We start from the raw sequence: 9,064 nt of genomic DNA, 5'->3' as shown, positions 1-9,064 counted from the left end.
CTCATTTGTGATTTTTTTGCGAATTAAAATTTGTGAAATATCACCTCAAGTGAAGTTTTTTAAATATGCATTAACCTATGTAAAAACTAAACTAGACAATTGTAATGTATAGTAAACATTTGTAAGGTACAATAATCATTTATTTATGTGGACATTCACATTACATTTTACTTCAAGTTTAACGGTTCTAAATTTAATTATACAGATTTAATATACCAATTACGAATGTTTAGTTAATTTCTTAGGTGTAAGTAGTGATAACAAAGAATAATAAAGGTGTGTGGAGTTTGAAAGAGTTTGAAAAATTTCTTTAATCGATAAGTACACGAAGTATTCAATAATAAGTATTTATTATACCGAGTAAATTAAATTTATAAGGTATAATAAACATTTATAAGCCTGTCCCGGTAAGATTAAGGATCCTGGCTTTTATTCCTAGTTGAGTTTCTCACTTAAAATCACCCGGAGAATTATTCAAAAAATTTAAACATCGTAACTTGCAGAATTTTTTTTATGATATACATAGGTATTTAGTAGAATTTTTTTGTGAATTGAATTGGTATTCCATATTTCAAATATATTTATCTAAAATTAACGGCACAAGCACCATATATAAAAAAAATATTAAAAAAAATTATATAAATGAACAAAACATAAGAATATAGAATATACATTAATACAAACTTAATGAAAGTAATGAAGAGAGGAACAAAAACAAAAAAAATGTTCTGTAGTGTTGTCGTTAAAATTTGCACTACTAAAGTGTTTCATTAGAACCTACGGCATTACATTTAAATGTTTTGTTAAAAACATCAGCAGCATCATAAGAGTAACCAATGGCGTACAATCCATTTATAACAGAATTGTAGCCTGAAACCGTATTATAATGGAGAACTCAAGTTAAAAATATTATCGCTCAAATAACATTATTCATATAGCATTATTAGATGTACCTAAAATTAAAAAATGTTTATTTAAAAATTATTAAAATACGATTTCTTCAAAACGCCTTTCTTGGTTGGCATCACTGAATCAGCTGTTTCTAGAGTCACGCCGCAGAACTGCGTGGGTTGGCATCACTGAATCAGCTGTTTCTAGAGTCACGCCGTAGATCTACGCGGGTTGGAATCACTGAATCAGCTGTTTATAGAGTAACGCCGCCGTGAGTCTACGCGGGTCGGCATAACTGATTCGGCAGTTTCTAAAGTCACGCCGCAGATGTGGCATCACTAAATCACCTGTTTTTAGAGACGCGCCGCAAATCTACGCCGGTTGGTACAAAACCTCCTAAATCACATATCAGGGATAACCAAAAATTTTATGTAATTGTAAAAATGTATTCACTCACTTAACTTCAACAGTTTCAATGAACGTAAAATTATAAATAAATTATTTGACATATGATTGAAAAACAAACTATGTATAAAAACATACCACTGTTTCATTCATATATTATTTTCCAGTCTCCACAAAACATTGAGGTATACCCTAATATCTTACAGATACTATAAATATACCTATTAAATTGGAAAAACAAATTAGATATAGTTTTCATAAAAAAATACTTTAAAATTTGTATGATGGAATAATTTATTGAGTAAAACCTCAATAATTTGTGATATTTAATCATTGAAGACAATATTTACTACTCTCAACCTAAAAAAAATGAAACAGAATAGACAGAAAAACATTTGGTCGCATCATGGAATTGAAATGCCACTGAGCTAATTTGACCATATCAACTCAGGCCATTTTCGAGATAGCAGACAAAAAAATGCTTAAAGAAAATAAAAAAAGTTTGGTAGCTCTTAGTCGTAAATATGACACAAATTTTGCCTTTTCTGTTTCACAATTTCCATTCGACAGTAGTTAATGTCACCGCTGAAACACAAATATAAATTGAAAAACTCTTCCGAGACAAAATAAATACTGAATTGAACCCGCACCTTCTGATTCACCTGAAAACAACGGTTGTTTTCAAAAAAATCAAATACTAATATTTATTGAATTATTTGGCGGTTAAAAATAAGTAGACGTAGCACAGTGGTTTTGAGCACCTGACCAGAATAAAAAGGTGAGGGTTCAGAAGTTTTCAGAAGGTGTGTGTGGTAAAACCATGAACCATCATGTGAGAAATGTGGAGATTCTTTAAAAATGTAATGCTGATGTAAGCGTAGTTAGTAAAATTAAGAAAAGGACGCTTAGATAGTTAGGGCACGTAGAGCGAATGAACGAAGAAAATAGTGTAAGGAGAGTATTTTACGCGAATGTCAATGGAAGAAGATATGGCACAATTAAGTAAACCAGATACCGTGAAATTACAAGGTACTAGATAAGTGGCCATGTCAATAATGCCGAATAACAAAATAGTATATTCAAGACTCTCTGTCTACCCCTGCGGGGAAATGGCGTAGTTATTAGTTAGTTAGTTACATAAAATATACTACTTTTATACTATATAAAATGTTTTTTTAATTGCTACCTTAGTAAATTATTAGTCATTCAGAATATATCTGAACACATGTTTACGCAGGTACCCTTATCCGAATAAGATAGAATACCGTGAAATTACAAGGTACTAGATAATTGACCATGTCAATAATGCCGAATAACAAAATAGTATATTCGAGACTCTCTGTCTTCCCCTGCGGGGAAATGGCGTATTATTTAGTTAGTTAGTTACATATAATATACTACTTTTATACTATACAAAATGTTTTTTTTTTTAATTGCTACCTTAATATATTATTAGTCATTCAGAATATATATGAACACGTGTTTACGCAGGTACCCCTATCCGATTAAATATAATCGATAATTTGACCAGGTTTTTAATATCAGTAAGTTTTCTCCGTGTAGCTAAATATAATAATTTATTTCGTAATTACTTTAAGAAATTCTGTTTCAACATCATCCAGCGAAATCCAACTCATGGTAGTTAGGTATTATTAGTTAATATTTTTACTGTTACCATGTTAGAACACCCTAGGAAACTAGAAGAAAAAAAAATCATTGTGTAAAAAGCGCTCCACATTCCTTCAGGCGGTACAAGTACACATTGTTTCTTGCTGGAGAAGTGTCGGTAGCAAGTAGGTACCTATGTAGGCGGTAGTTCGGTAGATAGGTAGGTAGATAGACGGTATGTGTGATCTAATGGAGTTGATGTCAGAGAAACTCCCTCCTCTTTCTTTCTCCTCAAACACTTACTGGACTTAAGTAAAAAATATAGCTACGATAAATTTCGTTAGGTTTCTCGGATACATTATTTCTTACTGAGAAATGAATCCGATTATGTGGTGTTTTTTTCTTCTCGGGATTTCCTATTTCCACCATTTCTTTGTTTAACAATCTCATTTGGGATCTTGTATTAGATAGCGAGAACTTCCCTTTCGTCTGAAAGGGTATTTATAAATAATCTGTCGGAGATTCCAGTTGAAGGATTTACAGCGGAGATGAGTTATAAATGCTTTCGATTCTAGAAGCCGGCGAACGACCCCAACTAGAGTGCAACAACTTACGAAAACGGAGACTAACTCATACTTTGTAAATTCCAAAAGAGAAAAAGCGCAATTCGTCAATTCAAATACAGACTGGCGCTTCCCCGGGAAACTTTATCTTAGACGGAATACTAAAACAAGTTGAACATAATAAATCAATTTGTTTGTGAAAGAATGCAAAAAAACTTTTACAATTAAAAAGCGCTAGAAATGATCAAAATGAAAAGACTTAATACCCCAAAAATATCATGAGAGAACATTTGTATAATTTACCTCAAGGAGAAAATTATTAGTTTGCCTGTTAAAAATGGGACTGCAGGCCTTTGTCGAATGAATCGACTGAGTTCTTAACAAAGTATCAGTTAAAAGAGAATCTTTAATGAGGACGGCGGAACACGTGATCACACAAATATTGATATTGGAATTGACAAACTGATATTGTCGCATTCCGTCATGACATTTATTAGGAAAAGAACAATTGATCTCCATATATTCTGAATGCCTAACATTTTCTAAGATTATTTTTCACCATTCGTAATTTAATCTTCAAACATACTAATTTCGGTGGTCTGTGCAGTGCGTTATTTCCGTGAAATCCTTTTGATTCGCTTTGATTTAATGTTATTTTTCAAAATTGACGCTGTATTATTAAGAATCAGACAGTCGTTATATAGTATTTTAAATAATAATATTTTAAATCGAAAATATTTTTTATGTAATTTTTTAATTTTGATTTTTTTTTTTGTAAAAGTTTTATTTTGTTGTTGTATCTTTATTTGGATATATGTAATTTATAAAATCCTTTGTCTAAGAAGATTTTCATAATTGTATATACCTATTTGTACATAAATTGGATTGTTTTTTTACGTAAGGGTGATCATTTGTAAAAACCCAGAATAAATAAATAAACAAAATATCTCTTTTTTTTGAACAACGGTTCATTGATAACTTTTGAAGGTAATACCCTTCAAAGTAATATGTAACATATGTGTAGTAATGGTTGAGTAGTTAAATACGTTCTACCAGAGATAAAGGATTTGCTTCCCAGTCGAGACCGTTATTATTTATTTTTCCATTTCTTGTTCTTCTTTCATGTTTCGTTTAGATTTATTAGTAATATCTTCTTCTTCACCGCCTTTGAGGTGATTTCTCACAAAAACGGCGCTATATAAATAAGCCAAATATTATTATTATTCAATAAAATAAATAATTATTTTGATGATTGGAATCGATTTGTTAAGAAACTATTCACAGGTGTGCGCAAGCAATTTAATATTTTTCATGTGACTTTCAATGTCTATTAATTATGTGAATTTTGCAATAATATGAGCTCCGTTTTAAAATAAATGTAAGTTTGCCTTGAGTATTTGCTTTTTTTAAATTTTTTTTTAAATTTTAAATATTGTACCAAAAAAAAAAATATATATATATATATCTTATATATATATATTTTTTTATAAATTAGTAGTGAAGATTAATTTAATTAATTTGACAATTAATTTGCAAATAATTTGATTATCACTGCATAATGTTGCCATAGTAATAATATTTTATTTGAATTTATTTTATTTTTAATGCAATCACATACATCCCATGTATAGAATAAATATATGATACGTGAAAAAATAATAACTTTAATTTAATAAACAAGAAAATAACAAAAATTGAATGAAAGATTAGTATGATAATAAAAATGATAAATTAAAATTATAAACATAAATGCGTGTAAATAAAGAAACACGATCGAGTTACCCTTTCTTTATCGTAATTGATCCATCTGATTGAATATTATTGGGGCCAAAGTCTCCCTCTAATTTGCATTTATACTCGAACTTGAACTCTGAAAAGATTCCATGATGTGGACATTTGTGGAGTTGTGGATCTTTCCTTCATTCCTGCAACCCCTGTTCTCATTAAGGCTGCAAATCCGGGAACTCATCCTTCCACGAACACAGAAAAGTTCTTGGGAAGTCCAAACAGCATGTGGTATACGTTATTATGTTCCATCTAAAGCCTTTCCACGGTTCTCTTATGTAGTTGGCCCAGAGCTCGCGTGTGTACAGATTAGTGAAGAATGCTGAAAAGAGAGTTATTTTCACCTACTAGAATCATCTTAACAAACATCAGGTAAGATAAAACTTAAGCTATCTATACACGTATATTAATGTTCGACGGTTTCTTCGACTCGATTTATCCATCCGCTCCACTGCGATGCAAGGCAATGTTCCCATAGAGTCCTGCTGGAGAGGTCAAAAGTCTTGATCAACCAATCTCCTCCAATCTTGGATAACACGCAGTTCGTAGACAAACGCATTTGCCACCATGACCTGGACAAACGTCACCACATGAACCCGTGCACCCCTTCTAAGTTACCAAACGTGGCGAACATCTTGGGGTGACTTACGGTAGAGGTGTTGGTTATCCAATAAATATTTACATAAAATGAAACAATCCTACGAATGAGTCATCAATTAAAAGATTTATTGAATAAAAGTTGGAGAAACTGGTTCGATTCTTGACAATAAGTCACCTATGCGTCTTCGTAGCAGGCATTCACTCGAAAACATAGACGCAGAAAATCATCTTCAGGAATGAGGCATATTTTCAACTCAATGGCTAAAGAAACTAAATTACGAAATTGGGACGCAGAGAACTCAAGCGAAACCTTTAAAACTTTTATTAACACATCTTTTTGAATTTCACTTTTGTTCTCGGTAATGAATGAATGCAAATCTTGGAAGCGGAAATTAACCCACTTTCATATTTACGATTGAGCTTAAACCCAACAGATAGACTTGTTTTCGATGGCAATGCATTCCATAAACTTTTGGTATCAATCACTTACTCACGCGCGGACATATGCGCATTTTTCCAAATCGGACGATATTACTGGCAATATCGGTAGTGCGGTTGATTCTGGTCCCTGGGAAGGAAAGTTAAATCCTCGACTTTTTTAAGTTTTAAAAGACGTTTTATAACAGATAATAAAAAGTTTGATTTTTAGAGATTAATTTTCAAGTTTCAATAATATAAAGCGCTATTCTTTCGTGTAGCGTTCTAAAATTACTAATGGCAATGCTGATTTAAATCCGGCGCTCTTTTTGGGACACCCTATACATGGTTGAAAATAACCACGCTCTTAAAATGAGTATAAAAGTCTTATTTAGAAAATAATAAATGAAGCCTTCCCTCCCTCGACTAAGGAATAAGCCGTAGCCTGTAGCGCCGTCAGTTGCACCATCTATTATACCGTTAGCCCCAATACATCACAATCATTGATTAAGCAAGTCAATCTTATATGACGGATGAACCAATTTTCTAACTTTTTTAGCATGAGAAGTTCAACCCGGTATCTCTATCTCTCTCCAGCCATGAACCATCTCTCCGTCTCGCTTGCTCTCGGCTCGGAGCAAATTCCTTTTGATTGATTATTCCGATTCAAAAATATTGTGAATTGCCTAAAGTTCGTCTTCTCCCGGGAGAACGATTTCGCGGAAATTCTACGTACAGTGTTGTATTTTTTTAGCTCAAACATTTTTTTGTTGGAGGTCTGTAAATAATTTAACGTACATAACGCCGTTTCATAAAAAACACATTTTCAAGAGCTATTAAATAATCTTCCTACATCGAATATGTTACATTTCATGCAAATTCTCATTAAAAAACATAATATTTTCACTTTTCATCTAAAATTTGTTATGGATTTTAGATTTTCACGATCATCGTTAATATTTTTTTGGTTTTTAAGCCGTGTTGCGCTTTCTCCTTCTTTAACTAACGTTTCGGATATCCTTTCTAAAGCCGAACAAAAAATATGAGGGCTTAATGTGAAACAACGCTATATACAACAAAAAAACATACAAATAATTCATGGGCCTAAAGTCAAACAATGTTATCTACAAAAAAACATAAAAATATTTCTAGAGCTTAAAGTTAAACAAAGCTACCCACAAAAAAGCTACAAATAATTCTAGGTTTAAAACGTTTAGCTTTAACTAAAAGTCAAACAATTTTATCTACAAATATTTCTAGGGATTAAAGTCAAACAATGTTATCTACAAATAGTTTTAGGCTAAACGTCAATCAACGTTTTATACAAAAAAAACATATAAATAATTCTAGGGCTTAAAGTCAAACAACGTTATCTACAAAAAAATCTACATATGTATAATTCTGGAGCTTAAAATCCAACAACGTTACATACTAAAAAAACTTACCAATTATTCGAGGGCTCAAAGTAAAACAAACAAACAATTATCTAAAAAAAGACGAATCAATAATTAGATTTCATTTTGATTAGGCCCTCAAATTTGTGTTTTTTTTGTGAATAACATTTTTTGTCTTTACTCGGAGAAAAATGAGTAAAGCTGATTTATTAAAAATCTTTTCAAATTATTAGCCAAACTGTTAAAAAAATGGACCGTAAGCCGCTTCCTGATAAAGTGTTGGTAAATTCGTAATAATTAAAATTATTCTTTAATCAATTATATTAATTACACAACACAACTTAACAACCAACTTTATTTTTTTATAATTCATCATATTGAATTATTCGACGGGTTGGAAATAAGCCGACGTAGCTCAGTGGTTCAGAGCGTCTGACCAGACATCAAAAGGCGCGGGTTCAATTCCCGTCGGCGGCATATATTTTTACTCGGGAGATATTTTTAATTTGTATTGATATTACTAATAATTAATGCTTATAATAATTTATTATCCTTTGTGCCATGCATAAAAACCTTGTTTTATAAACATCAGTTTATCATTAAAAAATATAAAAGAAAAAGGTTAAGTCGCAACTAGGAATTGAATCCAGGATATAAGTTCTACGGAGAATTTGCTTTAAGCAATGCAAAAGCTCCGGCAAGGCAGAGGTCTTGGTTCAACTACTAGATGCAACCGTATCATTTTCTGATATTTCTGTTTCAATTTTCGTTTGAGAGTCGCTAATATTTTCTTCAATAATTAAACATGAATGTCAATAGACTTTTAGATCAGAACACGCCACCCGGATTCTAGTAAAATGCGCAGACCGCGGACAGGCAACTAACGACAGGTCGTTAGTTGGAAATTAAATGGCAGCCAGCAAAAAACGTACTGAATATTTCTTTCATTTGACATCCAACCAAGGGTCCTAAATGCCAGGGGGTATTGGAGAAGGGTTGGAGAAGGAGAAAAGGGAGTCTGGAATGTAGGTACCTAACTATTCAGATCTGTAAGGTAACCATTAATACTTAATGATTGTCTCTCATCGATTTTGTGTTTCTGTAAGATATTGCGAAAATGGTAGCCTTCTAGTATGTATGCAAAATTCATATAATTTGAAAGATATTCTTTGAAACCTTTAAGTACTTGTACGTGTTATAAAACATGTAAAATATGCGAAGAAAAAACTTTTATTACACTATAAACCTTTACTTTGCACAAACTCATATAACGTATTAATATAAATGAAACTATAAGCGTGTGCTAAGACAAATTGTCTGGGGGCCAATATTTTTACTCAATCCTCCAGATAAATGAAGTTATGGTTAGTGCGTAAGTTTGACAAATGTTAATTATACAAT

The 9,064-nt window shown here is 31.8% G+C and overlaps 1 non-coding gene across 1 annotated transcript; it reads left to right on the top strand.

The window, feature by feature from the left end:
- The first annotated feature begins 8,067 nt into the window (after positions 1 to 8,067).
- Positions 8,068 to 8,140, top strand: TRNAS-AGA (transfer RNA serine (anticodon AGA)). The gene has a single exon. It is a non-coding gene; the product is annotated as a tRNA-Ser (tRNA).
- Positions 8,141 to 9,064: the final 924 nt, after the last annotated feature.

Source organism: Hesperophylax consimilis, chromosome 13 (assembly GCF_061612785.1).
Source record: "Hesperophylax consimilis isolate HC1 chromosome 13, BYU_Hcon_1.0, whole genome shotgun sequence".
NCBI lineage: Eukaryota > Metazoa > Arthropoda > Insecta > Trichoptera > Limnephilidae > Hesperophylax > Hesperophylax consimilis.
This window is presented reverse-complemented; position numbering and strand designations above follow the sequence as displayed.